Source organism: Oryctolagus cuniculus, chromosome 11 (assembly GCF_964237555.1).
Source record: "Oryctolagus cuniculus chromosome 11, mOryCun1.1, whole genome shotgun sequence".
Taxonomy (NCBI): Eukaryota; Metazoa; Chordata; class Mammalia; order Lagomorpha; family Leporidae; genus Oryctolagus; species Oryctolagus cuniculus.
In genome coordinates this window covers 29,639,524-29,661,027 of record NC_091442.1, presented here as the reverse complement: position 1 = coordinate 29,661,027, position 21,504 = coordinate 29,639,524, and the positions used below count along the sequence as shown (strand labels likewise).

Below are 21,504 nucleotides of genomic sequence, written 5' to 3'. Positions count from 1 at the left end.
TAGTTCTGTTGGACAAACCTATATAACACTTTAGATATTTTCTTCATTAAAACTCGGTCAACTCCATGAAGTGCTCAGAAATCTTGCTCAAGAAATGGTCTACCGGTTGCCCCTCTTCCAGGCCAGCCCTCTGCTGTGGCCAGGGAGTGCAGTGGAGGATGGCCCAGGTGCTTGGGCCCTGCACCCCATGGGAGACCAGGAAAAGCACCTGGCTCCTGGCTCCTGCCATTGGATCAGCGCGGTGCGCCGGCCGCAGTGCGCCGGCCGCGGCGGCCATTGGAGGGTGAACCAACGGCAAAAGGAAGACCTTTCTCTCTGTCTCTCTCTCACTGTCCACTCTGCCTGTCAAAAAAAAAAAAAAAAAATGGTCTAAGGACAAACAGAAATATGTGTTGCCTCTTCGGAGCTTAAAGCCTACGTCAAGATTGATTTTAAAACATTCAACAGGGACTTGCAGGTGAGGAATTTCATGGATTCATTCCTTCACTCTCTAGGATGAAGGTTATATGGCTTTTGTAGGATTCTCAAAGAGGTTCATTATCCTAGAAGGTTAAGGAGCTCTGGACTCATGCGAGAGCTGGCCATAAATCAAACGTCTGTCACTGCTTGTCCACACAGGGCAGTGGGCACCCAGCTGCTTGCTTCTTCCTTGCTCTCTTTTTTATTTTTATTTATTTATTTATTTATTTGAAAGTCAGAGTTAGAAAGAGATGGAGGCAGAGAGAGAGAGAAAGAGAGAGAGAGAGGTCTTCCATCCACTGGTCCACCGGATTGGCCACAATGGCCAGAGCTGTGCCGATCCGAAGCCAGGAGCCAGGAGCTTCTTCTGGGTCTCCCACGTGGGTACAGGGGCCCAGGGACTTGGGCCATCTTCCACTGCCTTCCCAGGCCATAGTAGAGAGCTGGATCAAAAGAGGAGCAGCTGGGACACGAACTAGTGCCCACATGGGATGCCGGTGCTGCAGGCTGGGGCTTTAACCCACTGTGTCACAGTGCTGACCCCAATAATAAATAATATCTTTAAAAATATTTTTAAATGATATTTCATGTTACCACAGAACCGAATAGATGCCATACCTGGCTCACTCCTACACACCTTGTACTGATATCACAGCAATGTTTTTGTTTGTTTGTTTGTTTGTTTTTTTCTTGACAGGTAGAGTGGACAGTGAGAGAGAGAGAGAGAGAGAGAGAAAGGTCTTCCTTTGCCGTTGGTTCACCCTCCAATGGCTGCTGTGGCCGGCGCACCGCGCTGATCCGATGGCAGGAGCCAGGTGATTCTCCTGGTCTCCCATGGGGTGCAGGGCCCAAGCACTTGGACCATCCTCCACTGCACTCCTGGGCCACAGCAGAGAGCTGGCCTGGAAGAGGGGCAACCGGGACAGAATACGGCACCCTGACCGGGACTAGAACCTGGTGTGCCGGTGCCGCAAGGCGGAGGATTAGCCTAGTGAGCCGCGGTGCCGGCTACAGCAATGTTTTAATGAAGGTCGTCATCCCCATTACCATTAACAACTAACCTCTGTTATTGGAACAAATTATGTTGGTTAAATTCAATCTTTCCAAAGGTGTTATCTCTTTTGAGCCTAGAAACCTTGCGGGCGGCAGGCAGGCGAGGTACTCCCCGTCCTTTCAGAGATGAGACCACGGAGAAAGACCTGAAGAGTTAAGTGACTTGCACACAGTCCCAAGCCAAGAATAGAAAAGAGACTAAAATTTCCCTTCCTGCTTCCCACCACACTATACCTTTGTGTACATTTTTTGACAGAGTCGGGTTTTATTTTAAGGCACTCCGAGGCCCTGACCAGGCATCTTGTTTTAATTACACCACTTGCAAACTGAACGCACGGGTTGCCAAGAAGACATTTGACCACTTAAGTCACTCTGGAGGAAAGCTTGCGGACCGGGCTTTTAATTGGATTGGCTACAGATAAATCAAACACTACCACAAGTGAGTTTTTTTTTTTTAAATGATTCTATTTTATTAGGCAGATAGAGCTGGCCTTACCCCTGCACACTGGAGTTACTTAGTGTCTCCTGTTGATAACATTTTGCATATTGTTTCCCTTCTCTTTCTCTTGGCTGCTCTGCTGGAGGTTGAGTGCTTCATGGAGTGGAAACTTGGGTTATTGCATTGATCTCATTGTGAAAAAATGCTGAATTTACCGTGTCCAGCACCCAGAGGAAGGTCTACGCCCCTCTTCTCTGCTCTGTGCACAGCAGAAACAAACCTAGGACACTAGGTAAGGTTTAGGTAGTCTAGAAGGTGAGTTAAGATCAATATGCAGGGGTCAGCGCCATGGCTCACTTGGTTAATCCTCCGCCTAAAGTGCCGGCATCCCATATGGGCGCTGGTTCTAGTCCCGGTTGCTCCTCTTCCAGTCCAGCTCTCTGCTGTGGCCCAGGAGGGCAGTGGACGATGGCCCAAGTGCTTGGGCTCCTGCACCCACATGGGAGACCGGGCTTTGGATCAGCGCAGCGCCAGCTGTGGCGGCCATTTGGGAGTGAACCAATAGAAGGAAGCCCTTTCTGTCTCTCTCTCTCACTGTCTGTAACTCTACCTGTCAAATAAATTTTAAAAAAAAATCAATATGCATAGCCCAGCAGCACTGGCCTAGAGGGAGGACAAGAAATAAGCCATAGCAGAGAGAAGTCAGAGAACTGGGGGGCCGGTGCTGTGGCGCAGCAGGCTAAAGCCCTGGCCTGAAGCGCTGGCATCCCATATGGGCGCCAGTTTGAGTTCCGGCTGCTCCTCTTCCAATCAAGCTCCCTGCTATGGCCTGGGAAAGCAATAGAAGATGGTCCAAGTGCTTGGGCCCCTGCACCCATATGGGAGACCCGGAAGAAGCTCCTGGCTCCTGGCTTCGAATGGGCCCAGCTGGGGAGTGAACCAACGGGTGGAAGACCTCTCTATCTCTACCTCTCTCTGTAACTCTTTCAAATAAATAAAATAAATCTTTTTAAAAATTTTCTGAACTGTTCCGCTGCTCTATGGAGCCCCAGCACTGAAAGGAGGGGACAAAGCCCCACCATCAATATGATTTGGGCAAACGACCATCACGGGCTTGATCACCTCCTGCTGGCTCCATGTCTCCCGAGTCCAAAGCCAAGCAGGGACTATAGATGATGCAGTACTGGGGGATGGTGTACACTTCCCTGCAGGTAATGAATACCCAACAGCCTTGTGGACTGGCCCATTAGACTTGCTGGCAAGGGAGCTGGTGATGTGGGATGCGGGATGAAGGTTGTGGAAACGCAGTCATCCCAGATCCTCTTTCATTGGAAAGCTCTCCATTATGGAGCAGGTGTAGCATGGAGAGTAGCATGGAGAGTAATACTGTAAAGCAGCAAAGGGGCCACACTGGAGGAAACCAGCCCTGTGGGAGGACAGAGCAGCCCACGAGGCAGAAACCCTGGATTTGGGCTCCTGGACCTGGGATGGAGTAAGGCAGTTTGGGGCTTTATCTTATCTCTGTAATTTGCCAGAGGACTCACACTTGAATTAAACCAGACTAAAGCAACCTGGTTAACGACAACCACAGTACTTCCAGCAGGCTATGTGGTAAGGTAGCCACTCTGTAGCATCTCTGATGTCCTTATAACAAGCCCCATGGCCTCTTTGCAAACTAACGGAGTCATGAACTATGGTTTGACTACCCAGAGCCTTTCTGATTTAAGAAGAAATTCCAGGAGCCAGAGGTGACCTTTCAGGTGCCTTTGAAAGGGAAGGAAACTTCTATGCGAGTATGAGTCAACTGATTTCTTTATTACACTGGAAAACCTATTTTAGGATTTCTCATAAACTCAATTAACAAGAAATATTCTGTCAAAGCAAGTTACAAGCTTAAAGTAGTGAAGCCAATACTTTGGTGGCATATTATAACCAAAGAAGTTCTCTTCTTTGGTTATAATATGCCACCAAAGTATTAATGAAATGAGCAAATAAGTTCCACGTTCTTGAATTCAACTCAAGTTAGGAAACACATCTTAGCTCTCTACTCTGCACAGAGCATGTTGCACTCTGTCGGGGGGATGTAAGGCAGAAGGAGCCCAAATACAGGTTGGTGCCTTTCCACTGTGGCAGTTCCTTTTCAGCCTGGCAAGTCAAGGAGAAGCTGGCACTTGCCAGTTAAAAATAAAACGGGGCAGCAGTTAAGACACCACTTGGGACCCCCTGTGTCCCATGATCAGAGTATTTGGGTTTGAGTCTCAGCTCCACTCCTTGTTCCAGCTCCGGGCTTCAGCCCATCCCAGTTCTGGCTGTTGCAGGTATTTGGAGAGTGAACCAGCAGATGGGAAAATTTTGTCTCTGTCTCTCTGCTTTTCAAAATAAATAAATAAGTAAATAACATTCTTTTTTTAATATTTATTTATTTACTTGAAAGAGTTACACACAGAGAGAAGGAGAGGCTGAGAGAGAGGTCTTCCATCTGCTGGTTCACTCCCTAATTGGCTGCAAGGGCTGGAGTTGCACCGATCCGAAGCCAGGAGCCAGGAGCTTCTTCCGGGTCTCCCATGTGGGTGCAGGGGCCCGAGGACTTGGGCCATCTTCTCCTGCTTTCCCAGGCCATAGCAGAGAGCTGGATCAGAAGTGGAGCAGCAGGGACTAGAACCTGTGCCTTTGCAGGTGGTGGCTTTACCCGCTATGCCACAGCGCTGGCCCTGTAAATAACTAATTCTTAAAAAGAAAAAAAAAAATGAGAACATGTTGACACCTACCATGACATCTTCTGGAGTCTTGTTTCCTAAAATGCAACAGCTCTGATGGAACAAATTACACTCACACTTAGTCTCTCTTGGTCTCTAAGATACTTGTTGACTATTACCACATTTGGAAGATGCATTTATTGATTTTAGTATCCTGAAATCAAGTGGCCCACCAGGCTGCATACTGGTGACCATCAGAAATATTCGACAGATATGAACTTAGTGGAGAAATTTAATATGGTAATGTTTTTCATTCGTTAACAGACTGAAGATTTGCTTTATGGTGGAAAGAGAATTTATCTGGTAGCTAATTTCACCAACGTGGAGGCATATCTGGTATATCTCAGGGGAGGTGCCCCCACAAAATTGTAATCATCATTAAGTTTGCCTTTGGGGTCACCGGCCCCATTATTTTCTCCATCCCTCACTTCCAAGTGTCTGTCTTTCAGGCTACAGGGCACTGACCTTGCATATCTGTCTGTCAGGAGCTTCTCTTTTCTGATGGAACTCTTGTATGATCCACTCAACCAGCTGCTCCTGTTACTCTTCTCTATCTTTTTTAAAAAGATTTATTTATTACTTATTTGAAAGTCAGAGTTACAAAGAAGGAAAGGCAGAGTGAGAGAGGTCGGTCTTCCATCTGCTGGTTCACTCCCCAGATGGCCACAATGGCTGCAGCTGCAGCGATCCGAAGCCAGGAGCTTCTTCTGGGTCTCCCACATGGGTACAGGGGCCCAAGCACTTGGGCCATCTTCCACTGCTTTCCCAGGCCACAGTAGAGAGCTGGATCGGAAGTGGAGCAGCTGGGACTAGAACCGGCATCCATATGGGATGCCGGCACTGCAGGCAGTGGCTTTACCCAATAGGCTACAGCGCAGGCACCTTTTCTCTATTTTAGACTCCAGATCCAAACACGTAGTGAAATACTATTCTCTGGCTTGCTCCCCTCTGCTTAAAGAACATACCCTTTAAGACATTGGTACTGAGTTTTATTGAAAATTGTTTTATTTGCCGGCATACAGGCAGTTTTGACAAATGTTCCATGTGCACTTAAAAAGAATATGCATTCTTTCTCAGATGCAGCATTGTGCTAAAATCTTCCACTTCAGTTACAGATCTGTCTATTTCTCTTTTTAGTGCTGGTCACTACTTGTTTTAGATACTTTGAAGCTGTGTTACTGGGTACATACAAATTTAGAAATGTTAATAGTACTGTTGGGTTGATTCTCTTATTATGAAATATTCCTCATTATCTCTAATAATCCTCTGAAAAGTCTATCTTATACTATATACTCATGCCCACATCCTCTGTCTTTTATGTAAGACATGCATCATTATATTTTACTATTCTCTTACTTTTAACCTTCCTATATATTTATGCTTAATGTGCTTTGCTTTCAAGGACTAGCTTTTTAAAACTGATTTCACAATCTTTGTCTTTTTATTGGAATATTAAGTCTACATATTCATATATAATGACATATTTCAGTTTAAATGTGCTATCCTAAAATTCATTTTCAGTTTATCCCACTCCCAGTTATTCCCTTTTATCTTTTTCTTTCTTTCCTTTTTTTACCACTCAACTATTTCTATGACTCTACTTTCTCCCTCTACTGACTTGTCAGTTATGCAACCTTTTACTAATTTTTCTTATTACCCTCAAAATCACAGCTCTTATTCTTGACTTAGAAACTAATAAACAACACTGTTTTACAACTGTCTGGACCAAAGGCTTTAAAATGCTTTATCTCCATTCATCCCCTCTGTATTCTGATAAATCAGATTTTCAAAAATACATATTTCTATTTTTAAATTATTATTCTATATCTTTTTGATGGCATCTCAGCCTTTTATTTGCTCATACTTGGCCTCATCTTTTGGTCATTTGGCACACAGCTTAAGCAACTGTCTTCAAGGATTTCTGAAGAACGTGTCTTCAAGCCTCTGAGTAACTAAAATTGACCTTCTCTTGCCTTTCCTCATGCATGACAGTTTCTCTGAATACAAAGTGTGGCATTCAAACACTTCCCCTCTCGGTGGTAATCTGATGCTATCTTTAACCAGGGCACTTAGAGGCATTTTTCGATTGTTTGCCAGTTTTCCTCAAGGAGTGTCTTGATTTTACTTGTTAGAGTTCTCTGCTGATTTGCTTATTTATACCTTTTTTTTTTTTTTTTTTTTACAAAAAAGAGATTATTTATTTATTTATTTGAGAGGTAGAGTTACAGAGAGAGGGAGAGACAGAGAAAGGTCTCCCATCCGCTGGTTCATTCCCCAAAGCTGCACCTGCTGGAGCCTGGAGCTTCTTCTGGGTCTCCACACGGGTGCAGGGGCCCAAGCACTTGGGCCATCTTCCCCTGCCTTCCCAGGCCATAGCAGAGAGCTGGATCGGAAGGGAACAGCCGGGACTAGAATCAGCGCCCATAGGAGATGCCAGTGCCCCACGGAGGCTTAGCCTTCTACGCCACAGCATTATTCACAAGTTTTAAGTGCCAAGTTGTGTGCCAAGGATACAGCAGTAAAATCTATAATTGCAGGTCTTAAGAAGTGTGTCTGGGAAGTAGATAAATACTATAATCATTACAATGTAGTGGGTTAAGCAGCGTGATGTGGGACAGACAGGGCACCTCTGGAGGAACTTGAAGGCCTTTTCCTAAACCACAACCATTTCTGGATGTTATTATTACTTTCATTTCATTACTATTACTATTACTTATAAATCTCGTCTCTGCCTTTCTGAAAAGAGCCATGACCATAATCGCTATAAACACCGCGTCGGGCCCCTGGCAGGACCCCTCCTCGTGTGCTGAGAAAGCTGGGGAGGAGGGTCTCCAGACCACACCTGCAGGAGGAGCTGTAACTTACTGTTAGGTGTGGAAATTAATGACTCGGAAATTGCTCATTGAACTGGTACAGCCAGCTGACTACAGCGTCGGGGCCTTTGAACACAGCAAAGTCCCCTCCATGCACCGAAGGTTTGCTGGAGCACATTTCTGGGGCCTGCTCAGGCACAGCGTGATAGATGACTTGTGTGACATCCTCACAGTCTTGGGGCCAGCCAAGCATGGCTTCTCAGCTTGTGCATTCCTCACTTTCCTTCCTCCCCCACCCCCCGCACTGCTTGTTTACCAAGATTGATGAGGCTAATACAAATAATATAAATGACTGTTCATCTTCATTTGGGTTTTCCCAGAAGAAGACCTTGAGACGAGGTTTCAAGTGCAAGTAGTGACTTTGGAAGGTGCAGGGAATGCCAGCAGGTATGTGAGGCAGCAAGCAGGGACGGGAAGGGAGCCAATGAAGGGGACATTATTGGGACAGAGGCCACGATGGGCAACTGGTGCTACATTTCAATGGGGAGCTCTGGGAGCCAGTGCACAGCACACGCCTCAGAGTTCTCGCCCGAGGAGCATCTTGGGTGAGATCTGCAATGTTTTTTTTTTTTTTCTGCAGTCTGGGCAGACAATGGTTGAAGCCCGCTCCCAGAAGAGTACGGTCAGCGCGCTTGTTGCTGGCCAGTGGTGAGTGTGGGTGGAGAGCCCTTGGGGGGTTTGGAGAGAGCCTCCCGGAGGGAGGTGACATTGGCAGTTTGAGTGGTGAAGGCACTCTGGGTGGTGTGCTCTATGCTCTTTGCCCAGTGCACACCAGTTCTTGTAAAACAACTTCTAGGGGAGAGGGAAACCCATTTCACTCTTTGGATCCTGTGGCAAAGAAGGTGTTTGAAGAGCCCCAGCTCCATCACTGCCGCCTCCCCCCTGGGCCACCCGGCAGCTGCTGAGCAGTTCAGGATGGTCCCGGGAGCGTCTATTCTCACTTGGATTCTATCCCCCACCACCACCCCACCAAGCTAACTGGCTTACTGCCCTTGGAAGGGCCCGTTTTCAACCAGTTTGGGGGAAAATCCATACTTTCATGAAAGACACAATTACTGAACAGCTTCTCCTATTTCCAAGAGGGCAGTCCAACATCGGAGAGTCACAGGCCTTTGTGTCCTTTGCTATTACAAGCTACTTCCTCCTTCCTTCAGATTTCCCCTTGCAACAAGTTCACGGTCCTGGGAGCTCACTCCACCACTCTTATCCTTAATGTGAGTTCTGACCCTGGAATTTCTCAATACCATTCCCTCAAACTTTCATAAATTATTATGAAGGAGCCGGCGCCATGGTGCAGTAGGTTAATCCTCCACCTGCAGCACCAGCAGCCCGTATGTTCGCCTGTTCTAGTCCCGGCTGCTCCACTTCCGATCTAGCTCTCAGCTATGGCCTGGGAAAGCTTGGGCCTCTGCACCCACACGGGAGACCTGGAAGAAGCTCCTGGCTCCTGGCTTCAGAACAGCGCAGCTCAGGCCATTGCAGCCATTTGGGGAGTGAACCAACGGAAGGAAGACCTTTCTCTCTGTCTCTCCCTCTCACTGTCTGTAACTCTGCCTCTTAATTAAATAAATAAAATTTAAAAAATTATTATGAAAACAATGACATGAGTGATTCAAATAATTCAATTAATAAGAAAGAATTAATGACTAGTTCACATTTTGTATTATGTGGGTCCTGCATTATGGTACAGCTAGTTAAGCCACAACTTGCAACATCTGATCCCCATATCCAGGCACAGGTTCGAGTCCTGACTGCTCCACTTTTGACCCAGCTCTGTGCCAATAGCCTAGGAAAAGCAGTGGGCGATGGCCCAAGTGCTTGAGCCCCTGCCACCACATGGGAGACCTGCATGAAGCTTCTGGCTTCAGCCTGGCCCAGACATTGTAGCCATCTGGGAGGTGAACCAACCAATGGAAGATATGTCTCTCTCTCTCTCCTTCTCCCTTTTCCTCTCACTCTCCCTTTCCCTCTCCACCTCTCTCTGTAACTCTGCCTTTCAAATAAATAAAAATAAATCTTAACATTTTTTTTGTTTGCTGAGGTTTTCTGTTACTTGTGCTTTCTCCCCTTTGTTTGTTTGATTAAATTTACTTGTCAGGGTTTATGAATTTTTTTCTTAAGAGTAATACATTTGAATTTGCTGGTTCTACTATTTTTCTTTTTTTTAAAGATTTATTTATTTTAATTTGAAGTCAGAGTTACACATAGAGAGAAGGAAAGGCAGAGACAGAGAGAGGTCTTCCATCTGCTGGTTCACTCCCCATTGGCTGCAATGGCTGCAGCTGAGCTGATCTGGAGCCAGGAGCCTCCTCCAGGTCTCCCACGAGAGTGCAGAGACCCAAGGACTTGGGCCATCCTTTACTGCTCTCCCAGGCCATAGCAGACAGCTGGATCAGAAGTGGAGCAGCCCATAAAGGATGCCAACACTGCAGGAGGAGGCCTTACCCGCTACACCACCGTGCTGGCCCCTGGGTCTACAATTTTTCTAACATGTTAGTTTCTGCCCTTATCATATGAAATTCTCCTTTCTTCTTTTAGTTTACTTTGTGTTTCCCCCTCCCCCTAGTTTTTTGAGTTGGGTATTTAATGCACAGATTTTCTTAGTTTTAGTTTTAAAGAAACATAAATATATAAACCTAAAATGCTTCTCTGGGCTCTGTTCTACGTCACACAGTTCTGATGTGTGTTTTAATTATCATGGCTTTTGGAAACTGGTGAGTAGATGTGAAGACATTTGCAAACCCCCTGTGTGTCTTGTAAAATAGATGCCAAGCCAAGACTCCACGTTTCTAACAAGTTCACAAGAGACACAGATGGTGCTGTCTGCAGACTGCTGTTTTCGTAGAAAGGCTTTAACATAAGGTTCTGCTATAGTTTAACTCCCAGGTTTTTCTGATGTCATTAATTTCTAGTTTTGTTGCAATGCAACCAGTGAATGAATGTTGCCTGCATTATTTCTATTTCTTGGAATTCATTGAGCTTTTGCTGATGGGGCCAGTTATCCTCAATGTTCAATATTTGTGTCAAAAAGATGCACTTGCTGTTACCAGGTTACGGACGTCCATCTACATCCACCTTGTTGGTGATGTCCTCACATCTTTAGTTAACTTTTTGTCAACTTGTTCTGTCTTGAATCAAGGACATCAAGTTAAAGTTTCTTATGTTAGTGTGTTTCTGTTTATTTCTCTTTACAATTTCTATACTTCTGCTTTATGAAAACAGTATCATTTGGTATTGAGGTAAATAGTACTCAAAATATATCTTTTTGGTAATTGCAGCCTTTTGAAATGACATACTACGCCCTTGCATAGGAGCATGCAGCACCCACTCAGTGCCTCACCTACATTAATTTACAACTTTATTATGATTCCAATACAAATACTGACCGCTAGCAGGATTCCTTAAAAAATAAACTGTTAATTTTGGAAAACTTTTAAAGTTACAAAACAAAAACTTTCTGTGAATTCCCATATACCTCAAACCTAGTTTCCCCTATGACTAACATCTCATACCAGCATGAGGTATTTGTCACGATGAATGACCCACACCCAGCCTCCACTATTTTTTTAATCCACCTCCCTCTCTCTCCCACCCCTCTTAGCTTCTGGTAATCACCATGCTGCGGTTGTACAGAGGGTTTGAACATTTGGTATTTGTCTGTCTGCATCCAGGTTGTTTCACTTAATGCGATGTCCTCCAGTTCTGACCATTTTGCTGCAAATGCCAGGATTTCACCCTTTTTTATAGCTGAATAGTATTCCATTGAATATGTGCACCACATTTGCTTTGGTTCTTTATCCATTCATCTGATGAGGGACATGCTGGTTGATTCTATACCTTGGCTATTATGAATAGTGATGCAATAAAAATGGGGGAGCAGGTAGTTATTTGATACACAATTTTATGTCCTTTGTATTTATACCCAGTGGAGGGATTGCTGAATCGTATGAAAATTCTATTTCTAGTTTTTTAAGAATTTATTTGAAAAGCAGAGAGACGGACAGACAGACAGGTAGATCTTTGATCTGTTGGTTCACTCTCTAAAGGCCCTCGATTGCTTCAGCTAAGGCAGGCCAAAGCCAAGAGCTCAGAACTCAGTTTGGGTCTCCCATGCGTGTGGCAGGGACCCAAGTACTGGACGTCTGTTGCCTCCAGGATGCCCATTAGCAGGAAGCTAAAAAGGATAAGCAGAGCTTGGACTGGGACCCAGGCTCTCAGATATTGGAAGTGGGCAGCTCAGGCAGTCCTAACCCAACGTCCTCCCTACAGCAAAATATTTCTCTCTAGAATCAGATAAACTGGTTTGGAAAAATAAACAACCAAAGAAGCCAGGAAAATTCTGAAAAGACCTAGCTCTACCAGGAATTAAAAATATGGTAAAGCTTCAAAAAATAAAACGATGTACTGCTGGTTCATGGATAGACAGATGGACCAACAGAATGGAAGTGTAAGCTCTAAAATAAATCCAAGTACACATGGGATAAAGGTGTATGATGAAGGCACCATCTGAGATATATAAAGAGTTTTCTCCTGAAAATGTGTTAGGACAGTTGAGGAACCATTTGGAGGAACATGAAGCTGAATCCGTATCTCATACCATACATTCCAAAATAATGTAAATATGAGAAATGAGATCATAAAAGAAGTAAAGAAAAAAAACCAGTGAGCTGTTTTATAATCTCAGATTTCTTAATGCAAAATTTCAGAGTTGCAAAGTAAAGCTTTGATAAATTGTGTTAAATTAGACACAAAACTATCATCTAATTGAAATACCAATCAAAAGCCAAATGAAAAAGTGTTTCCAATGTTACAAATCGTAAACACTTAATATTCAGGACAAGAAAAGACCTACTAGAGATCAAGAAAGAAAAGTACAACAAGCCAATAAGAAATTGATCAAAAGAAATGACGATAAATCACATATCAAGAAATTAAAAACAGCCCATGAAAATACAAAGATATGCATTTAGCTCAGCGGTTCCGTCGCCCCTTGGGACACCTGCCTCCCACATCAGAGCGCCTTGTTCTGGTCGTGGCTCTCCTGTTCCCATCCAGCTTCCTGCTAATGCTTACGCTGGCAGGCGGCAGATGATGGCTCAGATACTTGAGTACCTTCTCCCACGTGGGAGAACTGGATGGAGTTCCGGCTCCTAACTTCAGCCTGGCATCTGGGGAGTGACCCAGCAGACGGAAGAGCTCTCTTCATCTTTCTGCATTTCTGTCTCCGCCTTTCAAATGAGATGAAAATAAGTAAAACTTTTGAAAGTATGAAAAGATGTTCAGCTTTACATCTACACTCCAACATCCTCAAGGCCATCTCCTCTGCTTTTCTTCTTCCATTTCCTTAATGTATAATCATTATTTGAGGTTAAATATTATTCTGTGCTCACACTGGGATGCTTACACAAATATTATTCATAGCTGGGCATTACAGCATAGTACAATGTCTCTTTGTGTTTTGTTTTCCTGAAGTTAATAAATTACCTAGCTTTGGATTTGCTTAGACTGCTTTGGACTTGTTGCTGATTCTCCCCAAGCTTTCAATGGACTCTCGGTCTGAGTTTTCCACACGTTCAATCCTGCCAAGCAATCCATAGCTCCTACTTTTTTCTTGGAGACTTGACTTCTGGGAACTCCCATTCTTTCTTCCTCTGACGTGGCGGCACACTGGACCTGCTAGCCAGCTGTAGCCCTGAGATTCCTCTTGCTCGTCATCTTCAGATTCCCGTTTTCTTTCTCCTGGGTTGGGTTTTCTGTTTGGGGGAGCACAGAGGGCAAGCGGAACATCGGGCTTCTGGTGCGTGGGAATCTGGCTTGACAGCTCTGTGCAAACAAAATAGCGTCACCAAAACCCAACGGTAAACAACGCGTCTACAAAAGAGGCAGAACATGATGGAGGCAGAACATCTGCACCAGGTCACACAGAAAGGCAAAGCCAGGTGGGAAAATGTATTGGCCTCAGAGACTGCTTTCATCCAGGGCAGGTGCAGGGAGCGTCCAGCCTGCGGGCTGTATAAGGCCTCCCGCAATCATTTGGTCTGGCCCTGTGAAGGCAACCACAGGCGGGACCCAAAATTCAGTAAATGCTCAATAGGCTCATTTTTTTAAAAAAAGATATATTTACTGGGGCCGGCGTTGTGGTACAGCAGGTTAAAGCCCTGGCCTGAAGTGTCGGCATCCCATATAGGTGCCAGTTCTAGTCCCAGCTACTCCTCTTCCCATCCAGCTCTCTGCTATGGCCTGGGAAAGTGGTAGAAGATGGGCCCCTGCACCTGTGTGGAAAACCCGGAGGAAGCTCCTGGCTCCTGGCTTCAGATCAGCCCAGCTCTGGCCATTGTGGCCAATTGGGGAGTGAACCAGCAGATGGAAAACCTCTCCCTGTCTTTATCTCTCTCTGTAACTCTGTCTTTCAAATAAAATAAATCTTTTAAAAAAAGATCTATCTATTTATTTGAAAGTCAGATTTACACACAGAGAGAAAGAAAGGCAGAGAGAGAGAGAGAGGTCTTCCATCCACTGGTTCACTCCCCAGTTGGCTGCAATGGCCAGAGCTAGGCTAATCCAAAGCCAAGAGCCAGGAGCTTCCTCCAGATCTCTCACGCAGGTGCAGGGGTCCAAGGAGTTGGGTCATCCTCTACTACTTTCCCAGGCCACAATAGAGAGCTGGATCGGAAATGGAGCAGCTAAGACTAGAACTGGCATCCATATGGGATGTCGGCACAGCAGGCGGCTGCTTTACCCGCTATGCCACTGTGCTGGCCCCAGCAGGCTCATTTTTAAGTTGACAATTTTGTATTGCCGATGAATGAGATTGACAGTATCCAAATAGCCCTTGGCATAAAAAACGTTCCTGACCCCTGGATTCTAGAGCTTTTGTCACCTCCAGAGTCACTTCTCAGTGTCACCTATTGGTGTGTTTATCCGAGGTGCTGGGCTGAACTGTTTGGGCTGTGCGCTGTCCTGTCAGAGCCCTGGCCTACAGGGGCTCCTGTGGGAATCTGGGACTGTACAATTAGGAGGATCCCTCAGGAGCACCAGCGCCCTACTTCCAAACTCACGACTGGTCTGCTGAGCGCACCTGCAGGCAGCCGGCAGCCTCCTTCGTTCAGAACCTGAGACGGGCACTGATGTTTTCTTCAGCTGACCCCGAAATTCCACATCCCCACCCCAAGCAACTGTTCCCATGTAATTGTTTAGGCTTTTAGCTCAAGCTTCCCGCATCGTCCCTGGATGGAAGAGAAGTTGAGTCATCATCTTAAGAAACGGGATTCCTTTGAGTCCAGTGCAGACAAAGTGGGCCCCCGGAAAGAGCCAGTGTGTGAAACAAAGAAAGGATCGGGATGGGGCAGGGCTGCACCAGGGAGAAATGCAGGAAGGAGGGGATGCGAAGGCATGGGAACTCCATCAAGTATTAAGCAGTTGCCCAATAGGCCAAGGTTACAGATGCTTTGCAATAAATACTCCCTGGTGTTGAAATCAAGTGTGGGCTGGGCCTGCCCCCTGGAGTGCCCAGAATTCAGGGTGGGGGACCCTGCTTACAGGCCTTGGGAATGTGACCAATGGCATTTGTGTACTGACTGTCAGAGCAGGGGGCTAAAGGACAGAGGTCCTTCCATCCAAGAATTTCACAATTTAGGAGGCAAAACAGAAAAGTTAACAACACAAAGTTGAGTGATACCAGAGCTACATAAAAGAACCAAGCTCAAGGAAGGTTTCCCAGCGCAAGTGGCATCTAAGCTGAACCTTGAGGAGAGATTAGGAATTAGTGGGAACGTGGAAGGAGAGCCCTTCATGTCTGAAGAAGGCATCAGCTCAAGAACGGAAGTGCAAAAGAGGTTTTCCCATTTGGTGGACTCACGGCTAATGACTTGACGTGGCTGAAGTCAGGAGAGTGCGAAATGTACACCGAATCCCCGGTGAACCTGAAATTCTCGTCTCAGATCCCTAGATTTTCCTACAGAGAACGTGTGGAATTTCTGTTTATTGGGGGTGGGGTGGGATTACTGGGGTGATCAGATCTGTGTTTTGTAAAGAGCAATCAGGCGTTTGGAGAGGGAAGATAGGAGACAAGAAGGCCACCTAGCAAGTGGACTCCTAACAAGCTCCCAACCAGCTCTCACGCTGAGGCTGCTGCTCCAGGGCTGGCAGAGGCTGGCAAAGGCTGCCCAAAGCCTCCAGGCCAAAGCTCCCAGGGCTCCCCCTTGGATGGCAGGGACCCAGGTACTTGAGTCGTCACCTGCTGCCTCCCAGGGGAAGTAGCAGCAGCGAGCTGGATGAGCAGCAGAGGGAGGAATTGGAGCCAGGCTCTCCTGCAGGAAGTGTGGGCACCCGAATGGCATCTTAACTGCTGCGCTAATAAACACCCACCTCAGTCAGCTGACTCCGAACAAAGCAGCCTGCCCTCCATGATGCGCGTGGGCCTCATCCAATCAGCTGAAGGCCTGCACACGGAAGCGCTGCGAGACACCGCGGGGGAGGAGGAATTCTGCACCGGCTCAGTGACAAAAATGCACCTGGCAGGCAGACTCCAGTCCTGCCATCCTGGACAACCGCACAAACCAGCTCCTTAAGACAGAGCTCTCCATTTCCTTGGAGAACCGGGACTGGAACACCATGTCTGTCCCAGAAGTGTCTTTTTACAGTTACCAAACAGGAGCAACTAACTGAGTCCTGGCCCAAAACTTGAACCTCTGGGAGCTTCCAACCCTTGGTGCTGGGGGCAGCGGTGAGGCAGCCCAGCCACCATTCCTCCTTCCGCGTGGAATCTGATGTTTAGGCCTCGAGACTTACGGGACTTTTTTCTCCAAGAGCCAAAGGTTTTGCCAAGAAGGCCTTCCTTCTGTGTGTTCTCCAATAATATGCCCTGGAACCCAAGGGAGCCTTTTCAATCTGTGTGACCCGTATCTTTCTCTAACTCGGGAAATCCGATTCTAAAATGATGTTGATGGAAAACCAACTGGGGGGAGGGAAGACAGGCAGATTTTGAGGGGTAAAATGTATCCTAATTTCCACGATTAGACTGGGGAAAACCGTAAGTGAGGAAACGTGAAGCCCTGGTTTTGGCTCCATTTGTTTCGGTCTTTCCTTTGAAGATTCTAGTGTTTGAATTTTCTCTTCTCTAGCCTCTGTTTCTACCAAATTCTGCCTCATCATTTTCACCTCCTTGTCTTTTCCCTACATTCTCAGTTGTCTTTAATCTGTGGTTTTTAATCCCTTGCTATGGTTTGGATGTGCTTTGTCACCCAAGAGTCCAAATGTTAGAGGTTTGGTCTCCGGCTGGTGGTGTTGGGAGGTGGCGAGGAGCCCTTAAGAGGTGGAGCCTATGGGGCTGGCGCTGCAGCGTGGCAGGTGGGACTGCCGCCAGCAGTGCCTGCATCCTATGTGGGTGCCGATTCGAGTCTGGGCTGCTCCACTCCAATCCAGCTCTCTGCTATGGCCTGGGAAGGCAGTAGAAGATGGCCCGAGTCCTTGGGCCCCTGCACCCACATGGGAGACCTGGAGGAAGCTTCTGGCTCCTGGCTTCAGATGAGTGCAACTCTAGCCTTTGCAGCCATCTGGGGAGTGAACCAGCGGATGGAAGACCTCTCTCTCTCTCTCTCTCTCTCTCTCTACCTCTGTCTCTCTGTAACTCTGCCTTTCAAATAAACAAATAAATCTTGAAAAAAAAAAAAAGAGGTGGAGCCTAGTGGGAGGTGCCTAGCTCACTGGGGGCTCACCTAAGAAGCGATTAAGGTGGTTCTTGTGGGACCTTGAGTTGCTTCTTGTGAGAGAGTAGTTGCAAGGCCCAAGGCTGGTGGTTCCCTGGGTTCCCTTGTCTCTCTATCTCTCTAAGGGGTGATGTGATTTCTCTCTCTCTCTCTCCACCCCCGCCCCACCCTCTCTTTCTCCCATAGTGTCACCTGCTATGATGAGATGCAGCCAAGGGGGCCCTCACCAGAGCCAGTAGCAGGGGGCTGAGAAGCCATGAGCCTCGAGACCCTGCCAGGGCTCGCGTTCAGAGCCAGGCTTGTCCTCCGCTCCCTTCTCTCACTTCTGCTCTGCTTTTCCCCCAGACCTCATTCCCCCCTTTCCTGGCTGGCTTGGCCCCACCTAGCCCTGCAGTCGGCACGTTTCCTACCTTTCACCTCTTTGTAAGCGAGGCCACCTCTCAGAACCACAGCCAGGGCTGATGCGTGGAGTCCTGGTCAAACTCCCAGCAGCCTCTCCCTCCCAGAGTTGCTCATCCCTGTACCTCCTCCATCCGGTTCTCTGGACCACGGAGGCAATGCCTCCCTACAGCCTCGTGTCCCAGGATGCATTTTTCTCGGGACACTTCTCCGGTTTTATCAGAGACTTCCCAATGGATCTCAAAGTGATTCCTGAGAATCTGAAAAATGTCTCTGACAGCCAGCAGCTAATAGCAAGCCTGACCCAATGTGCTCGCAACTGAACATAAACAACTTTTGCAAAATTTAAACAGCAATCAGATACAAGACCACTCCAGACCACAGCAGAGACAAGGCTGCACTTCAGCCCCCAAGACAAACATCTGCGTTTCTTTTCTTGCTGGTAGAAGTAACTACTCTTTCTGTGCCAATGGCAACTCTCCAGCTTGCTTCAATCCTCTCACCTAGTGGGTAAAAGTTACCGCACGGCCGGCGCCGCGGCTCACTAGGCTAATCTTCCACCTAGCGGCGCCGGCACACCGGGTTCTAGTCCCGGTCAGGGCGCCGGATTCTGTCCTGGTTGCCCCTCTTCCAGGCCAGCTCTCTGCTGTGGCCAGGGAGTGCAGTGGAGGATGGCCCAAGTGCTTGGGCCCTGCACCCCATGGGAGACCAGGAGAAGCACCTGGCTCCTGGCTCCTGCCATCGGATCAGCGCGGTGCGCCGGCCGCAGCGCACCGGCCGCGGCGGCCATTGGAGGGTGAACCAACGGCAAAGGAAGACCTTTCTCTCTGTCTCTCTCTCTCACTGTCCACTCTGCCTGTCAAAAAAAAAAAAAAAAGTTACCGCACTTCCCATTCACCAAATTGCCTGCACTTTCTGACTGCCTGGCCCCAGAATTAGTCTCCCTGACACACCCAATCCAAATCTGACTCCCAATTTCCTTCACTACTTTTCAGAATCACCCTGCACGAGCCCTACAAGCCCCCCAACAAGGCATCTCGTGGGTCTCTTTACATTCTCTCCCTTGTTGCAATAGGCTAAATAACCCTAACTTTGACCATAGCTGCATTCCTGGTGTTCTTCGGCTGTTGTGGTTTGAAAACCCTGAAAGAAAAGTCACTTCTTAAGTTATTACAAGCCATTGATGTATAATTCCAAATATTTTTATGAATGAATAAGGGCTAATTACCAGTGATTGGCTGCTAGTAGCCAGGTGTGTTACTTGAGTGTTCTAGTTAAATTTGGTTTTCTTCTCTGAAATATGGCTTGCACAATGTTCATCTCGGGGTTCCTCCCATTTGAAGGAACCCAAGTTCTGTGTGCATCCTCCGTGTTGGGTGATCAAGAGCCACCCGCCTCTGCTTCCAAGTTGGCTTGGCTTCTGCTTGGTCCCAGCTCAGTGTCCCCTCCTTCACAGTCCAGTAGCCCAGGCATGCTCTCACTTCCTCCACATTCCATTGGTCAAAGCAAGTCACAAGACGAGTCTGGTATTCAGAATGGGTGAGGCAAAGGGCATACATCTAGCATGGCCACTGATGAAAGCCAGCAATGCTGTTGTTTAACCTCTCTGGGCCTCAGAGTCTTTGTTAAGTAGAGAAAATGATACTGACCTCCTGGAGTGTCATCAGGTTTCAACGAGTTACATGGAAAACGTGCAGCCTGATGTGCGGCACCCAGTAGGTCCTATCTAAATATTGTTATTATTATTGTCTTGAGTTGGCTATAGTTTCAAATTAAAGAGCTTCTTGTCTTGAGTCACAGTTTTCTTGGTTTAGTTATTTATCGATCTGTTTTTGTGGGCTGCCTGGTTAACCCTCCAGTGGGCAGTGATGAATATTTTCATCAATAATGGCTTTCGCCTCCTGTTTTCCATGACCGGCCCTTAAGATAATGCATGTATTTGGACTCATGAAACGTCCATTTTCTTATTGCTACAGATGTCTATACAGTTCTACAGAATTTACTTGTGCAGTGTCACTTTATGAAATATGTCTCCCCTGAACTTGTATTCCTGGAATGACTTGCAACAATCTCAAGGTATGCGTGTTCAAATTGCTGGGGTTTCAAGACGTGCCTAGAGCATTGCTTTATAAAGCAAGATCTTGCACAAGCTCACGTTGCGGCTTTGTTTTCATTCCTCTCCAGTTCTCAGTCAGCTCTCTTGTCCACTGGCAAGTGAGATCAGGAGGGATAGACAGGCCAAGAGGGCTATGGAAGGAACCCTTGGAATTGCTTGGGGCACAGCCTATCAGCCCCGGGGACTGTCACTCGGTCCAAGTGAACTTTGGTCCAAAAAAGTTTGGAGAGCCATCCTTTAAGAGCCACCTCTCATGGACTGCTCCCTGGAGGGACGTTGTCTGGTTTGTCTTTGTCGCTCTCCACGATGTGGAGCAAATCCCTCCACCACAGGCTTTGCCGGGCTGGTCAGCAGTCATGCAGGTGCCAGCACACCTCTCAGGCGCTGCTTGCCAACGCGACGCGCTTGTGTTTCACAGAGTTCAGCTCTCTCCTAGCTTCCGACAGGTGTTTCGGGTGACGCTCCCCGCAGCTGTCAGGGGCTGGCAGGCGGTGGCTCCATTTTCCCTCTGCCAGGAGCATGGTCGGGTCGCTCAGTACACCTGAGCACTCCAGCTCGGACCCCGCTTCCGCTCCAACTCCGATCAGTGCCCACCGCCCCACACCTTCTCCTTAGGAAACTGCCATAAAGGAAGGAAGGAATAAAGGAAGCAGAGCCCTGGGAGCCACAACAGGCCATTTCTAGAGGTAAAACTGTTGTTTGGGCACAGTGTGAGGCAACTATGAACCCCTCCACTCCCCAAAAATATGCCACTTAGAGTCACTGTTTGGTAAGAAGAAAAGCTTTTAGAATTGGGTTTCAAATAGAGCGTGCTTTTCTTCATCTTTATGTAACTGCAAAAATGCCTGGACACTTTGGACTATACATTTTTTTCAATCTTTCCCGAGTGAAATCACCTTTGGTAGAGGACCAAGCATGGAAAATTTCAGCATGAAAGAATGACTCTGTGAAATCGTGCATCAATTTAGAACAAGCGGTGGAGACAAAGCATGCGTGTGTAGCCAGGGCTAAAAGTACTGGTTGGCCTGACATGGGAAGGGGAGAAGTTGATTTTGAATCAATTTCTGTATAGCTAAAGCATACTATCTCACTGTTTTTGCATGGAAATTCATTGATTTTTCATGGTTAACCATTTAAGGTAAGGCAATGCAGGTATTTTAAGAGTACTTACATTTGGGGAGTATGACTGCCATGTTTAATATTTTCATTATATAAAAAGAAAAGAAAGGTGATAGGATTCCAGAGATTTGGAAATCCTTCAGTGTACATGGTAGAAATGTTTATGTCTACCGTCTACTTCCTGAAATAACTAACCAATTTTAAAATAAACATATTTAACAATAAATCTTATACATTATATTAATAAATTATATAATTATCTAAATTATGTTAATAAATATCATATATCATATTAATAATATAATCAATAACACAATATTATATAATATAATACTATATTAATAATAGTAATAATATAATTAATGTGATTAATAATTATATTAATAATTTTTTTGACAGGCAGAGTGGACAGTGAGAGAGAGAGACAGAGAGAAAGGTCTTCCTTCCGTTGGTTCACTCCCCAATGGCCGCTGCGGCCGGCGTGCTGCGGCCTACACACCACGCTGATCTGAAGCCAGGAACCAGGTGCTTCCTCCTGGTCTCCCATGCGGGTGCTGGGCCCAAGGACCTGGGCCATCCTCCA

The 21,504-nt window shown here is 46.7% G+C and overlaps 1 long non-coding RNA gene across 2 annotated transcripts in view; it reads left to right on the top strand.

Moving 5' to 3' along the window:
- Positions 1-21,090, top strand: part of LOC103348223 (uncharacterized) — a 51,139-nt gene extending 30,049 nt beyond the window's left edge. The window contains exons 3-5 of one of the 2 annotated variants that reach the window (XR_011379981.1): positions 1,788-1,951; positions 2,097-2,243; positions 19,663-21,090. This is a non-coding gene — a long non-coding RNA (uncharacterized lncRNA). Of the gene's footprint in view, positions 1-1,787; positions 1,952-2,096; positions 3,858-19,662 lie in introns of those variants that run through there. The other variant, XR_007919377.2, reaches the window with a different exon arrangement.
- Positions 21,091-21,504: the final 414 nt, after the last annotated feature.